Source organism: Suncus etruscus, chromosome 1, assembly GCF_024139225.1.
Source record: "Suncus etruscus isolate mSunEtr1 chromosome 1, mSunEtr1.pri.cur, whole genome shotgun sequence".
Taxonomy (NCBI): domain Eukaryota; kingdom Metazoa; phylum Chordata; class Mammalia; order Eulipotyphla; family Soricidae; genus Suncus; species Suncus etruscus.
Genome location: NC_064848.1, coordinates 6,146,361 through 6,160,957, shown reverse-complemented (window position 1 = coordinate 6,160,957; position 14,597 = coordinate 6,146,361). Strand labels below are relative to the sequence as shown.

Below are 14,597 nucleotides of genomic sequence, written 5' to 3'. Positions count from 1 at the left end.
CTGTCTGTCTTGTGTCTGTGCATTACTGTAAGGGAAGATGCCTGGAACCCTGTTGGCCATCGCAGGATCTTGAGAAGAAGCTGAAAAAAATTTTTTTTGATCTTTTTCTGATGGTGTCAGATGGAGTCCAGGGCCTTACAGATGCATATTATATATATATATATATATATATATATATATATATATATATATATATATGTTCTACTGCTGAGCCACAGAATCTGGATCTTTGATAATAAATGTGAACCACAGAAAGCAGTAAGCCTGAGCTAAACCAAGCCCAGACCCCTTGACATGGGAAGTGTTAGAGGGATCCTGCTCCCTATTGCTTCAACCACTTGAATTCGAGTTTTCTGCTACAAAAAGTCCTTATACGTACACTCTGGGGGCCGGAGCAATAGCACAGTGGTGGAGCCACTGCCTTGCATGCAGCTGACCCAGGACAGATCTGGGTTTGATCCCCAGTGTCCCATATGGTCCCCCATGTCAGGAGCAATTTCTGGGCGCATAGCCAGGAGTAACCCCTGAACGCCACCAGGTGTGGCCCCAAAACCAAAAAAAGAAAAAAACCTTCAAAACAAAAAACACTCCAGATAAGATTCTTATCTTTAACCAAGCAATATGAGAGAAATACAAAATCTAGGGGCCAGAGAGATAGCACAGTGGTAAGGTGTTTGCCTTAGATGCAGAAGGACAGTGGTTTGAATCCCGGCATCCCATATGGTCCCCCGAGCCGGCCAAGAGCGATTTCTGAGCATAGAGCCAGGAGTAACCCCTGAGCGCTGCCGGATGTGACCCCCCCCCAAAATACAAAATCCCAATGTCCCAGCTCCTGTCCCAAGATTGTTTGTTTTTTTTTGTTTTTGTTTTTTTGGGGGGGCCACACCCGGTAATGCTCAGAAGTTGCTCCTGGCTTGGGGGACTATATGGGACACCGGAGGATCGAACCGCGGTTCGTCCAAGGCTAGCACAGGCAAAGCAGGCACCTTACCTCTAGCGCCACCGCCCGGCCCCCCAAGATTGGACTCTCAGGACCAATTTAGTTTCTCTTTGATTCATATTGTCCCTTGCTCACTGGTTATAAAGGACAAGTTCCCTGGAGACAACATCATACTTGCCTTTACTAAGTTTCACAGGTTAGCTCTGAGTCTCAGCTTCACCTGTGACTGTGCTCCCAGCTATACTGACCAGGCTCTTCAACCACCTCTGAAAAGCAAGCTTAAAGGTACTCACACCTGGCCCAGAGGGATCCAAGAGCAAAACTCTGCATTCCTGAATATTTGTTCTTTGAAATGTCTTTTTCAATTAGATCTCGCCCAAATGTTGGACAGTCAGGCTGAATTCCAACTCCCTGCTCGGGAACAGACATGTTGAGCCTGCATAATTACTGCAGCCAGCTTTATTTGCTATAAAAACATGGATTTTTTTTTTTTTTGCTCCTTCTCCGCTGTAAAATAATCAATAAATAGAATCCAGATGAAAAATACAAGCATTTAGGAGAACAACTCTTTTATGGTTCTTTTCTTTGGGGCCTAATTAATACATAAGGGATAAAGCGTGCTGTGACATTGACCCCACCAACTACACTGAAATACAAACTCTTCCTTTCCTCCCACAGCAATACAGCTTCCCACTAGAAAAACAGGAGAAACGGACAGACAGACAGTTTCAAAAACATTTTGAAATGTTTAGCAAACAGATCTGTAAATCCAAGATGTGTAAATCTTTCAACCTCTCCACACAGGCTATTCAATATTTTTTTTCCTCTCCCAAAAAGCATATGGAATAGGGTCTAGAGCCATAGTATAGCAGGTGGAGTGCTGCCTTGCACACACTGACCCAGGTTTAATCCCCAGCACCATATATGGGCCCCCAAGCTCCACCAAAAATGATCCCTGGAAACAGAGCTAGGAATAAGCCTTGAACACTGCTGGGTGTGGCCCAAAATTCTCTCTCTCTCTCTCTCTCTCTCTCTCTCTCTCTCTCTCTCTCTCTCTCTCTGTCTCTCTCTCTCATACACACACAGAAATATCATTTTGAATTAACATTGTGAGTCCAGAAGATACAGTGGGTAGAGTACTTGCCTTGCAAGTGACCAATGTGGGTTTGATCCCCAAATCCCATATGATCACCTAAGGCCCCACCAGGAGTAATTTCTGAGTGCAGAGCCAGGAGTAACTCCTGAGGACTACTGAGTGTGACCACAAAACAAACAAACAAAATTTTAATAAAGAAATTGAGTCTGTGATCAGGACACCTTGGGCTATGTCCAGGGACTCTTTGGGACAGACTATCAGAATCCAATGAGGTCTCCATTTACCCATCTGTACAATGGAGCTGCTGAGTTCCTTAAGTAGCTGTGTTTGCTGGAATGAAAGAGGCTCATGGTTACCCAGCACCAGTCTCTATGGAGATCTGGCAAGATGACAGCTGCCAGCACTCATCCACTCCACACTACTATACCATGCCCTGACTGGCAGGAGCTCTGCAGAGCAGTTGCCCAATGCCACATCTAAGGTCTGCACACGCCAGCCTCTGGGTTACCCCTGGCAACCAGAAGCTGGGCTTCTGGAAGTTCACAGAATCTCCCAGTCTCAATGCCAATGTCTTCACAGCTTTTTCACCTGGGAGGCTTGACCTCAAGAGAAAGCTTCAGGATGTCTTTGTTTGAGCATCCGGTTCAACACCTCTCCAGAGTGTGGATTCACCTCTACTTAATAATTGTGTGTGTGTGTGTGTGTGTGTGTGTGTGTGTGTGTGTGTGTGTGCTGCCATGGATAGAACCAGGATTTGATACATGCATTCTACTACTGATTTTAAATTTTAGATATTTTTTAAGCTTGTCCTGAAGAGAAACCTGGAGCCTAGAATTATTATGCATCGGCTTCTCTACCTATTTGGTTCATTGCTGTATTCCACAAGGCTTAGGCCAGTGCCCCGTTCAAAGCTGAAACTCAAGAACCATTTATGAAATATTTCTTGCCCAGTAAATGTCTTGCCCACCGTGAGTCCAATACGCTCACATATCGGAATACTGTAAAGCTTTGAAGATGAAGAGCACAAAAAGAGTTGGAATCTCAGGGAACCATGAGAAAGCAAAAGCCTGAACTTTTCCCAGCTGGAGTCCCAGGGCTTGGCTCCAGAACTACCACATCATGGCAGTCCTGAACTCTGAGAAGTCTGCGGTCAGGTTCACAGCTTGACTTCACCCAGATATCCTCGCACATCTCACGCAAAGGCTAATTCCCAGTCCTGACTCTGCCATGCTTTACCAGGCTCTAAGTCAGGAGTTTCCCTCCATGCAGACAGCTCAGATGTCTCTTGATCCAAAGTCCAGCCCACCCCCACCAAATACACCCACAGCCCCCAACAACTAGCCACCTTCCCAAGACTCAATTCCAGACCCTCACCTTCTGCGGGACTCCCTAGAAAGTCCTATTCCTTTCCATAGCAACTTCAATCCAAGGTGCCGCGTAAAGGCTGGCGTTTCCCTATTGACAGTAGCGCCCGGGTGCGGAGCAGGATGGATGAACCCAATTCTTTGACACCCTTTCTCCGGGGGAAGCCCATCCCAGCACAGAACCAACCTACCAGAAGCCTCCAGAGACCAGTCCTCTGCTTCTAATCGCACTCACCCTAGTCCTGGCGCTTGCCGGGGCGCGCAGTGCCCAAACTGAGAACACTCGCCGCGGGGGAGAAAGTGGTGCGGTGAGGGGGATAAAGGGGGCCAGGAGCCCACAGACCCGGTGTGCGTGGCCGCCTGCCCTGAGCCGGAGCTCCGAGCCTCCTTTCGCTTCTCCCGGCTTCAGAGAGTTGCTGGGTGGAAGGACAAGTGCACGCTGCAGTAACGGACCTGGGAAGCTCTGGCGCCGCAAACGGCAGGTGAACCGCGCGGAGAGCGAGTGCGTGCGGCGCACCTGGGAAAAGGCGCCCCAAACGCTGACAGCGGGTGCGTAGAGGGGGGACCTTCAAGCCCTCGCAGGATCCGCCTGGGTCCTGGATGACCCTCTGCAAAGCCACACCCCACCCCGCTCCCTTTGCTACCGAGCCTGAGCAAGCCCCAGCAAGCCCCTTCTAAAGGAGAACCGCTTCCAACGCGGGCGATGAGCATCGTTCGGGGCTCCCGGCCCTCCTCTGCGGGCTCGGTTCGCCGCCACCTGGCCGCAATGTTAAAATCCCCGCTTCCCCGCGGAGATTCCTCCCCGGGTGACTCGCAGAGCTAGGAGGTGGACCCCCCCAAAAACTACTCCAAAAGGCACCAGGCTTTTTCGGTCCGCACCCGGGGGGTGCGCGAGGGTGGGAGATCCTAAAGGGGAACTATTTTTGAAATATTTTTCTAGAGAACAAGAATTTTTCTAGGAAGGGAGTCAAATAAACTAACCTGGCCACGCTGGAGAGGAGGACGGAGCCCGAGAGTCCAAAGCCGGGGTAAACAGGCGGCTGCCACCGACTCTAGCCATACCTGTCCTGGCGCCCTCGAGGGACAATTTCGCCTCTTTTTATATTGTGATTTATTGGAACGAATCGGGGGATGAAATAAAGCACGTATAGAGGGAAAGGTGCCTGAGCTAGACGGCTCCCTAGGAGAGAGAGGACACGGCCACGGCCACTTCCCCGCAGGTGCCAACGACCGCCCCGTGGCAAGGCGAGAAGTTGGGAACTTCAGCACCGCGCTGCGGGCGCGCACCGGGCGCGGTGCCTCGATTCTCTTGGAACTTGGAGAAACGGGAATCGCCCCCCGAGGGCAAGGAGGGACACCCTGGAAGGCAACTACAAGGCTGTCCGGGCTTTGGACTTGGCAGAAGAGTCGCGCAAGGGGAAGGAACGAGGGGCGGGACGCGCGCTTCCCCCGCGCGTCTCCAAACAGCACCGGAGCGCGTGGCAGCAGCGAAGCGCAGCGCACCCGGGCCACGGTGATCGCGGGCTCCAAAGCCGGGATCCCGGCACTCCGAGCCAGCGATGCAGCGAGCGGACTTGGGAGTCCCCAGACTCGGGGCTCGGGGTCCCCGCGGAGAAGGGAGAAACCGCTAGTTCTGCACCCGGACTGCGGCCAAGGAGCGGGCACCGCCCGACCCACGCATCCCCTCATCCCCAAGCCCTGGCGTTCTCCCCAGTGCTGGGAGTCGCCTCCTCCTCGTTGCAACTCGTCCTCTGGACACCCCCGGAGCGGCGAGAAGAGGCGAGGCGGCACCGGGGTCCGCGCAGCCGGTGGAAAGTTCAGCCAGCCCCCGTCCCGCGGCGCCGAGACCCCCGCCGCCTGCCTGCCTGCCTACCTGCCTCCTCCGCAGCCCAGCTCCGGGCGCGGCCGGCCAGTCGCGCGGCCCGTCCAGTCGGATCAGCAGCAGCGAGCGGATCGCGAGCGGCAAGCGCGGTGCACCGCGGCGGGCGGCGGGCAGCCGGCACTGGGCGCGCGGAGCACGGATCGCGGGGCGCACGGAGTGGAGAGCGGGGATGCTGAGTCCGCGGCGGGCACCCAGCCTCTGCCTTGCGCCTCGGCGCCCCCACCCCGCGCCTTGTCCCTCCCTCCTCCGCGCCTCCCGCCTCCTCCCGCAGCCCCGCCTCGCTCCCAGGCCCGCCGCGCGCTCCCTTCTCTTGCCTGCTGGCTTTCCTTGGGCTGCTTTCCCCCATCCGATTCATCCCCTTCTCGCCTCCCACACTGGGCCGGCCGTTTCCTCCCATCCTTTTTTGCCTCTCTTGCACGCCCGCTTTTCTCTGCTCCGTCCCCCTTCTTTCTCCTTTTTCTCCCCTCCACTCTGCTTTCCCAGACCAAAGGCCCATCTCCCTGGGGCCTATCGAGGAACCCTCTCGGTCTCTCCAATCCCTAGGGACCCGGGTATTCCGTCCAGTCTCCGTGGAGGGTGCTGGGGACCCAGGACAAAGAGGAACCTGTCGGGGACACTGAGACTCCGAACCAGGGCTGGACCTGGGGAGACCTGAGCTCAGGAACACGCAGGCGGGCCGGAATTCTGGTCCCTAGACAGAAACCCGCTTGGGAAAATGAAGAAAGTGAGAACTGAAGAGCAGAGAGCCTGGAAGGAAGCTCGAGGAATGGAGGCAGGAGAGTCCTGAGCCCAGAAAGGTTCTTTCTCTACCCTCCATGCACATAAACCATATGACTATGCTCTCAGCCTTCTCCTGCTCTAAGCCCAGGCATTCCAACCCAAGCCCAAGAGATCCCACTGGTCGCACGTTGGACACTGAGACCTGGGGAGACCTGGTTGAACCCAAGAGGCCCAAGAAGCCACTTGTCCCCGCTCCACTCTCTGAGAGCACTGGGGATACTTTTCTGCCCTCTTGGCCATCACTGAAATTCTCTCCTCTATGCTGGATTCCACCAGCAAGAAGGTCCTGCTGTATGCAATTGTGGGGTTCTCTGACCTTCAATACCCTCTTCCGAGTCTGACCTGCAAGTTTCAGCTCTTCCTCACATCAGCCCAGCAAGGAACTCCTAGAACTTGTGTCCTAGTTTTACTCCAAATTGCTGAGGCCAAAGTTTGGTCCCCTTTCTGTGCCTCCCTGCCAGAAGCATAACCTCCACCAAACCGCCTGGAGGGACAAAGCTTACCTTGAGACAGTGGCAAAATGTTACATAAATACCCCATCAAATATCCCATCTTGGGACCCCGAATCAAATCATACTTGTGCCTAGATCTCAGTCATGTCAGGAAGCAAGAAAAAAAGAAGTAAGGGTACAATGGAGAGGGACATGGGGTTATCAAAAATCCCCCTGAAATTACACACCCAACTGAGGAGCCTGCCTTCCTCTTCCTGAACCTGTCCTGCCATCACATCTCAAGGCTGTCATAGACTAGTAAGGTGACCTGGGTTGCTCACTGTCTTGTTCTGGTCTTCAATTTCCTAACCTGGCTCTACAGAACCTGAAGCAGCTATGCCTGATGGATGCTCTGAAGGGTTGCACTTACTAAGCATCATCAAAGCAAAGGCTGAAAGAAAGAGCCAGAACATTGTCTGTCTGTGGCACCACTGTCTAACTACCATACCAGGCAGTTGTGCCACCTCTCTAACCTCAGCTTCCCTCTCAGGGAAAGAGGCCTGGTCATAGAACTAGGGTCTAAAGAGTTTCTGGGGCTTCCTAGCACTTGACACCTGTCAGTTTGACAGTTATCAATTGACAACATTAAGCACGGTAGGTAGGTTTTTGCCTCTTTTCTTCATCTTCACAGCAATATTCGGACTGTGTATTCCAACTGCCATCTCCATCTCCATCCCAACCCTCTATTGACTGACAATTTCTGGGCCACATTCAGCTATCCATAGGGTTCACTCCTGCTCTGTGCTCAGGGATCACCTCTGGTGGGGCTCAGGGGATCACAGAAAGTGGTAGGAATAAAACTGGGTCATTTGTGTGCAAGGCAAGCACCTTCTCTCTGTAGTCTCTCTCAAACCTCCAACCCTCTCCTCTGAGTAGCAGTCACCTGCTTATAATTTTCCAGCTTCAGTGCTGTCACATTTGGCAGGTTGGCAGGACTTCCTGAATGGCCATTGTGTCCCGTCTCTTCCAGGAGGCATTCCCCATACTTCTAATCCCCTGCCAGGCATGAATGTGTGTCTGAGAGCTGGCTGGCCCCTCTGTGCTTTGCTGGGGATTGTCTGGTTGTCTGCCATACTCTAAAAAGCCGAACGGATCTATAAAGCTGCACCTTCTTCACCCAGATGGCAGGCCTCCAAGGACACATGTCCCCACAGAGCCAGAAACACTTTTAGCAAACATCTCTGAGGGTCAGCGAGGGGGCAGGTTGGAGCTCATGGCCCATCAGTCATTTTCCAGGTCCTCAGGAGCCAGCTAAGGAAAGCTAGGCTTTGCATAGCCTCTGCTGTATACACATCCAGCCTGCCAGCAACAAGTTTATGGTGAAAGTTACCAAAAATCTCAAACAAGGATGTTCATTTTAAGACAGAATCAAGACAAAAAAAAATCAACCTTTCCAGGGGTCAGAGAGATAGCATGAAGGTAAGGTATTTGCCTTGCATGCAGAAGGATGGTGGTTCGAATCCCGGCATCCCATATGATCTCCCGAGCCTGCCAGGCGCGATTTCTGAGCTTAGAATCAGGACTAACCCTTGAGCACTGCCGGGTTTGACCCAAGAACAAAACAAAAACAAATTTACCCTTTCCATCTCTTGGCCCTACTCTCCAAAAGCTGACATTCTCACCAGGACAAAAGTATGGTAAAAGCAAAGGATTCTGGGAGGTGATGCAGAGCAGGGCCCTATGAGCAGAGAACTCAGTACTAATTTGGCTCTGTCCTTTGTTAATAGGTGACCTCCAGCGGATTGCCTGATCTTGTCGAGTCCCAGTGTTCCCATCTGTGAAGTGGGAGGATAATGGAGTCAGTACTGCTAGAGTGCCCTTCTCACAGGGAGGAGCCAGGGATCCAGAGAGAAGAATTACCTGGCATGAGATCCATCACACTCACAGCACACAGAGCCCAAGCAGAATCAAGTTCACAGCCCTTGCCCACATCCTCTTTGTCTCTCAGACCCTCTGATCCTCTTCCCTCCAGAGCTCTCAAATCTCTCCTCCAAGAGAATGACATCTGAAGCCCTGCCCTTTTCTCCCCTCTATAATTTACAGCCTCCATGTGATTGGGAGCACAGGAGCTTAATTTCTGGTAACCCTATCTCCCTAGAAATGAATGTTCAGAAAAGAGGCAAGGGAGGTAACTCAAGTGCTAGGGCAATTGCCTGGCATGTGTAAGGCCTTGATTTCAACCCCCAGGACTGCGTGCTCCCCAAACATATTGTCAGATATAACCCTAATGACTTCAAGCACCACTAGCCTCTCAGGTCAAGCCCTTAAAAATATAGAGGGGTTGGGGTTGGATTTAGGGCAATAGTATAGGAGGTAGGGAATTTTTCTTGCACATGGCTGACCTGAATTCAATCAGTGACATCTCATATGATTCCTCCAAGCATTGCCAGGAGTGATTTCTAAGCACAGACCCAGGAGTAACTCCTGAGCATTTCCAGTTATGGCCCCCAAACAAACAAAAATATATTATAAATTTTATATATAGATATGTGCCGATTAGGAGTGGCTTATAAATATTTATATTTTTATATAGGCTGCTTAGGAGTGGCCCTCTTAAGAAGCAGTGACCTAGGATGGCCCTGAGCACTGCCAGGCATGGTCCCCAAACAATAAAAAATAAACAACAAATAACCATGTTAAAAAATGAAAATTCTTGAATAGATTAAAAAATTAAAATATACTGGGGTTGGAGTGATAGTACAATGGGTATATGCTTTGTGCATGTGTGACCCATGTTCCATCCTAGGCCCTTCGAGGAGTGATCCCTGACACAGAGCCAAGAGTAAGGCCTGAGCAGCACTGAGAATGCCAAAAAAATGACATATCTTGGGATCAGAGAGATAGTGCAGCAGGTAGGGCATTTGTCTTGCACGCTGCTGACCTGAGTTCAATACCAGCATCCCATATGTCCCTTGAGCACCACCAGACGTGATTCCTGAGTGCAGAGCCACGAGTAACTCCTGATTATTGCAGGTTATGGAATGAAAGAAGAAAGAAAGGAAGAAAGAAACAAAGAATAAATAAAGGAAGGAAGGAAGGAAGGAGGAAGGAAGGAAGGAAGGAAGGAAGGAAGGAAGGAAGGAAGGAAGGAAGGAAGAAAGAAAGAAAGAAAGAAAGAAAGAAAGAAAGAAAGAAAGAAAGAAAGAAAGAAAGAAAGAAAGAAAGAAAGAAAGAAAGAAAGAAAGAAAGAAAGAAAGAAAGAAAGAAAGAAAAAGATTATATGTAAATTAACAAAATCACTTGCCTTATTTTTTAGGACAAAGCAATTCCACTTTTTAATATTTACCACAAGGATCCAAAAATTCTATTCCAAAAAGAATATTTTTGCAGCACGATATCCAAAATCTGAAAACAACCTAAGTGTCCAAGAACAGATGACTAAATAAAGAAACTATGGCCCATACACACAATGGAAAACTTCTCAGCAATAAAAAAAGAATAAGATCATGCAATTTGCCACTACAGGGGTAGAACAGGAAGAAATCCTGCTGAATTAAGTCAGACAGAGGGACAGACACAGAATGATCACTTGTAGATAGAAAGAAGCATAGTAAGGGAATATCTAATGTCTAAAGGCAATAGAAACTGAGAGCTGGTCTATAGAACTGAGTTTATCATGGCAGAGAATAGGAGGGTGGGGGTACTGAAATAATAGTGAGGGGAAGTGGATACTCAGGTATTGGGTTTTACATAATTGTCGGAACATTCATTGTATTCATGAAACCCTATCATTAACATTATTGTAAAACATGATGTCTCCAGAATTAAAACTAAATCTTTTTTTTTTTTTAAATTGGAGTCAGAGTGATAACACAGAGATAGGGCATTTGCCTTGCATGAGGCCAACCTGAGAGGAACCTGGGTTCCATCCTGGTATTCCATATGGTCCCCTGAGCCTCCCAGGAATGATTTCTAAGCACAGAACCAGGTGTAATACCTGAATGCCACTGGGTGTAGCTGGAAAAAAAAATTAAAAAGACTTGGTCTAAAATTTTCACTCTCAGAAGACTAGGGCAGAAAAAATTGTCCAGGATTGAGTCTACATCACTAAGCCATACTTTTTCTTCACTCAGGTCCACAAGAATTCCCTTCTCTTGGGGCCGGAGAGATAGCATGGAGGTAAGGTGTTTGTTTGCCTTTCATGCAAAAGGTCATTGGTTCAAATCCCAGCATCCCATAGGTTCCCCCGAACTGCCAGGAGCAATTTCTGAGCTTGGAGCCAGGAGGAACCCCTGAGGGCTGCCGGGTGTGGCCCAAAAACTAAGAATTACCTTCTCCTCTCTTTCTTTAAATATAAATCTGTAGCCAAGCTCTAGGAAAGGAGTCCCACAAAAAGATCGCAGGGATTACTAGCATCTCTCGAGTACTGGGAAGATTTTAGAACTTGTAGAATCTTTGAAACTCCTGGCATGAAAGCTGACATATTACTGTGCTTGAGAAAAAAAAAAAAAGACCTACATTCCCACCAGACTCTAAGATATTACCTTCATGTTCATTACACCGGCTTGCCTTCTTGAAGGAATATGCACCAGTCTGCAATTAATGAACTAGGTATGCATAGGATCTCATTTCAACCTTTTTACAATTCCAGCAGCAGGAATGACTAGCCCCTTTTTTTTTACTGAAAAGGACGCTAGGATCTAAGGAGTGATTTCTCCAAAGCCATATGGCCAGTAACTAACAGAACTCAAATTTGAACCCAAGTTCGTTCGAAACTCTTTCCTCAATACAACAATGTTTTAGTACCAGGCCAAAGCAAGTGAAGCATCTAAGGTTGTTCAATTTAAGGGGCTGGACGACCAAGGGTCAAGTGTTTGAATTCCAAGTGGCTGATTCAGTTGGATCTCCCAGTACTCCATATGATCTCCTAAGCCCAGCCAGGAACAATTCCTAAGCACAGAAACAGAAATACACTTTGAACATTGCCAGGTATACCCCTCCATAAAAATAATGGCTAAGAGAGATAATCCAGAAGGGAAGGCCCTTGTCTCGTATGCACACAGCCAACCCAAATTTGAGTTCTGAGCACCATGATCACTGTCAGAAATCACTCTTGAGCACAGACAAAATCAGAAAAAAAAAAAAGAAACCTGAAGCACCATAAAGTATGAGCAGAAAAGTACTTAAGACATTACAGTAATAATACCCAGAGACAATAAAGATGAGGAGCAAAGAACCAGTCCATGATATGAGAAATGACTACACTAACAACTACCATGACAATGATAGAGAGAAAAATACAATGCCTGTCTCGAAGACAGGCAGTGGATAGGGGAGGACCTAAATAGGGACATTGATGGCAGGAAGGTTGCACTAGTGAATGGTTTATACGTTTTATGGCTGAAACCCATTTATGAACATGTTTGTAAACATGGTGCTTAAATAAAGAAATTATTTAAGCCGGAGAAGTGGTGCAAAGCAGTAAGGAGTCTGCCTTGCGTGCACTAGCCTAGGATTGATGCAATTCCATACCCCAGTGTCCCAAATGATCCCCCAAGCCAGGAGTGATTTCTGGGTGCATAGCCAGGAGTAACCCCTGAGCATCACCAGGTGTGGCCAAACCCCCCAAAAACTATTTATTTGTGTTGTTTTTTAAAAAAAAAGAACGTGGCAGCTTGCGGCAGGGGGGGGTGGGGAAGAAAGTACTTATTCTCAGATATCAGCTTCATACTCACAAACCTGAGAAAAGGTCTTTGGATACTTAAAGAATCAGAGGACTTTGGGGTCTCTGCATTCCAGTCAAATGCAGAAAAGAACCAACCAAACAGTCAGGATCTAAGGTCACTGACAAAGATGGCATCTTCACATATAAGAAACATGCTCACAGAGCACCCCCATCGCATGTTCAAATATACCCAACACATGCCTGTCAAGCCCAGTTCACACAGTACCAAGAAATAGTGTTTTTTTGTTTTTTTGTTTTTTTTTTTGTTTTGCTACCACATACACACTAACACAACTCAAGACTCCTACACACTTAGAGTAAAATTCCTAAGCTCCTTTTAAAACATGGGAGGGAGCTGGGAGGTGTATGTCCATGCTAGAAAACTTGGCTGTGGGCCCGGAGAGATAGCACAGCGGTGTTTGCCTCTTGCAAGCAGCCGATCCAGGACCAAAGGTGGTTGATTTGAATCCCGGTGTCCCATATGGTCCCCCGTGCCTGCCAGGAGCTATTTCTGAGCAGACAGCCAGGAGTAACCCCTGAGCACCGCCAGGTGTGGCCCAAAAACCAAAAAAAAAAAAGAAAACTTGGCTTGCATGTGTCAGGCTGTGGTTTTAATCCCTGGCACACAAAATAAAGAAATCAACAGATAGTAATAACAGGATATGGAGATGGAGGATTAGAAATAAAACTCAAGTAGAATAACTTCACAGGCTTTTTTAAATTTTGATTTTAAACCACACCTGGCAATGCTCAGGCGTTACTCATGTCTCTATACTCATGAAACACTCCTGGCAGTGCTCAGGAGAACCACGTAGCATGCTGAAGATCAAACCCCAAGTTGGTCACATGCAAGGCAAAAGCCTTACCCGCTGTACTATCTCTCTGGCCCTTCACTCACATTTTATGAACCCACAACCACCAGTGGAGATCTTGATTAAGTTGGATGTGTTTATTAAATCATGTTCAATATTTAATAACTTTGAATACAGATTTAATATTTAATAAGATTGTTTGAGATCTATTTAAGAACAAACGTCAGAAGTGCCAATTGATTAGAATTGAGAATTTAGTTTGTGACTCATTCTCAGAATCTTGCACTAAAGATCTCTCCTTTCTATATTTTCATGGGTCTACATAAATCATAGGATTTCATCATGGCATTATTATATTATTCTTTGTTATGATGCTCCATATTTCAACAGAGTATTACCCAGTTCTAGTAAATGTGGCATTTAGACGCTAAATTTCCTTGCCAGACCAATCTGGGCAAACTTGAAATGGTCTCCCATTCTCTTTCCTCTGTATGTATCAAGAAAAGGTGGCAGGAGCCAGAACAATAGCACAGCCGGTAAGGTGTTTGCCTTGCACATGGCTCAGATGGCTAACCTGGGCTCCATCTCCAGCATCCCATATGGTCCCCTGAGCACTGCCAGGAGTAATTTCTGAGCTCAGAACCAGAGTAACACCAGAGCCCTGACAGGTATAGCCAAAAAAAAAAAAAAAAAAGGGGGGGGGGAGCTTAATATGACACTGGCATGCATCTTATCTTAAATCCTTCATCTTCCATCCATATAAGTTGCTCTAGAGACAATTTCTGCAATACTTTTTGATCAAGAACAAGTTTTCCAAGAGAAGGGATACTTTTGGGGGGGAATTAGCAACATAACTTTCTGAATCTTTTGTGCAGAATTAAGAGAGAGCAACACAGAATACAGCTTCTAACAGTATCATAAAGACTCCTTGGCCGATTTGAGATACAATGAATAAATGTGACATACCCACATACGCAGACTTCACATGTCATGTTTATATTAATGCTGCTCTCTGGGTAGTAATTATAAAATGCAGTTTGCTGGGGGCCCAAGTTAAATCATTGGAACTAGACCTTATGCTACACAGGATGCAGCTCAGCGGCATATAAACTGTTTAGTCATACGGGAAAGCAGGCACATTCTTTATCAAATAATTCATTTCATTGACATACCTTTGCTATACTCTGCTTTGCTTCGACTTAGAGTCCAAAGCAAATTAGAAGGAGTGCTGCTAAATGGATTGAAGAGGTAAAATGCATGGGCAGAGAGTAAGTCCTCTGACTTAGTTCACAGAGATACTCTTCTTAGATACCATTTACATTTCATTTGCAATAACTCCTCAGGCAAGTTAGCCTACCCACACTCCCCCTAGCTCAGTAATCTGCCAGCCTAGATGCTGTGCCAACTGCCAAATAGTTTCTCTGTGGATCCTGAGTTGAGCATAGTGTTCTGAGCCTCCAATTTTATCTCTGCTTTTCCCAGACCCTGAAAGACCCAGCTTCTCCCAAGCCTGACAAATTCCAGTCTTCGCATTTCAAACTGCTTATTGGCAAGGCCTTCTCTTTAA

At 47.8% G+C, this 14,597-nt stretch overlaps 1 protein-coding gene across 1 annotated transcript in view; it reads right to left on the bottom strand.

Annotated features, from left to right (window-relative positions):
* The window catches only part of MEGF11 (multiple EGF like domains 11), a 332,603-nt gene extending 327,289 nt beyond the window's left edge, over positions 1–5,314 (bottom strand). The window contains 1 exon segment of the mRNA XM_049777656.1: positions 5,274–5,314. The gene's annotated coding sequence lies outside the window, so the exon portion shown is untranslated.
* Between the last annotated feature and the right edge of the window lie 9,283 nt (positions 5,315–14,597).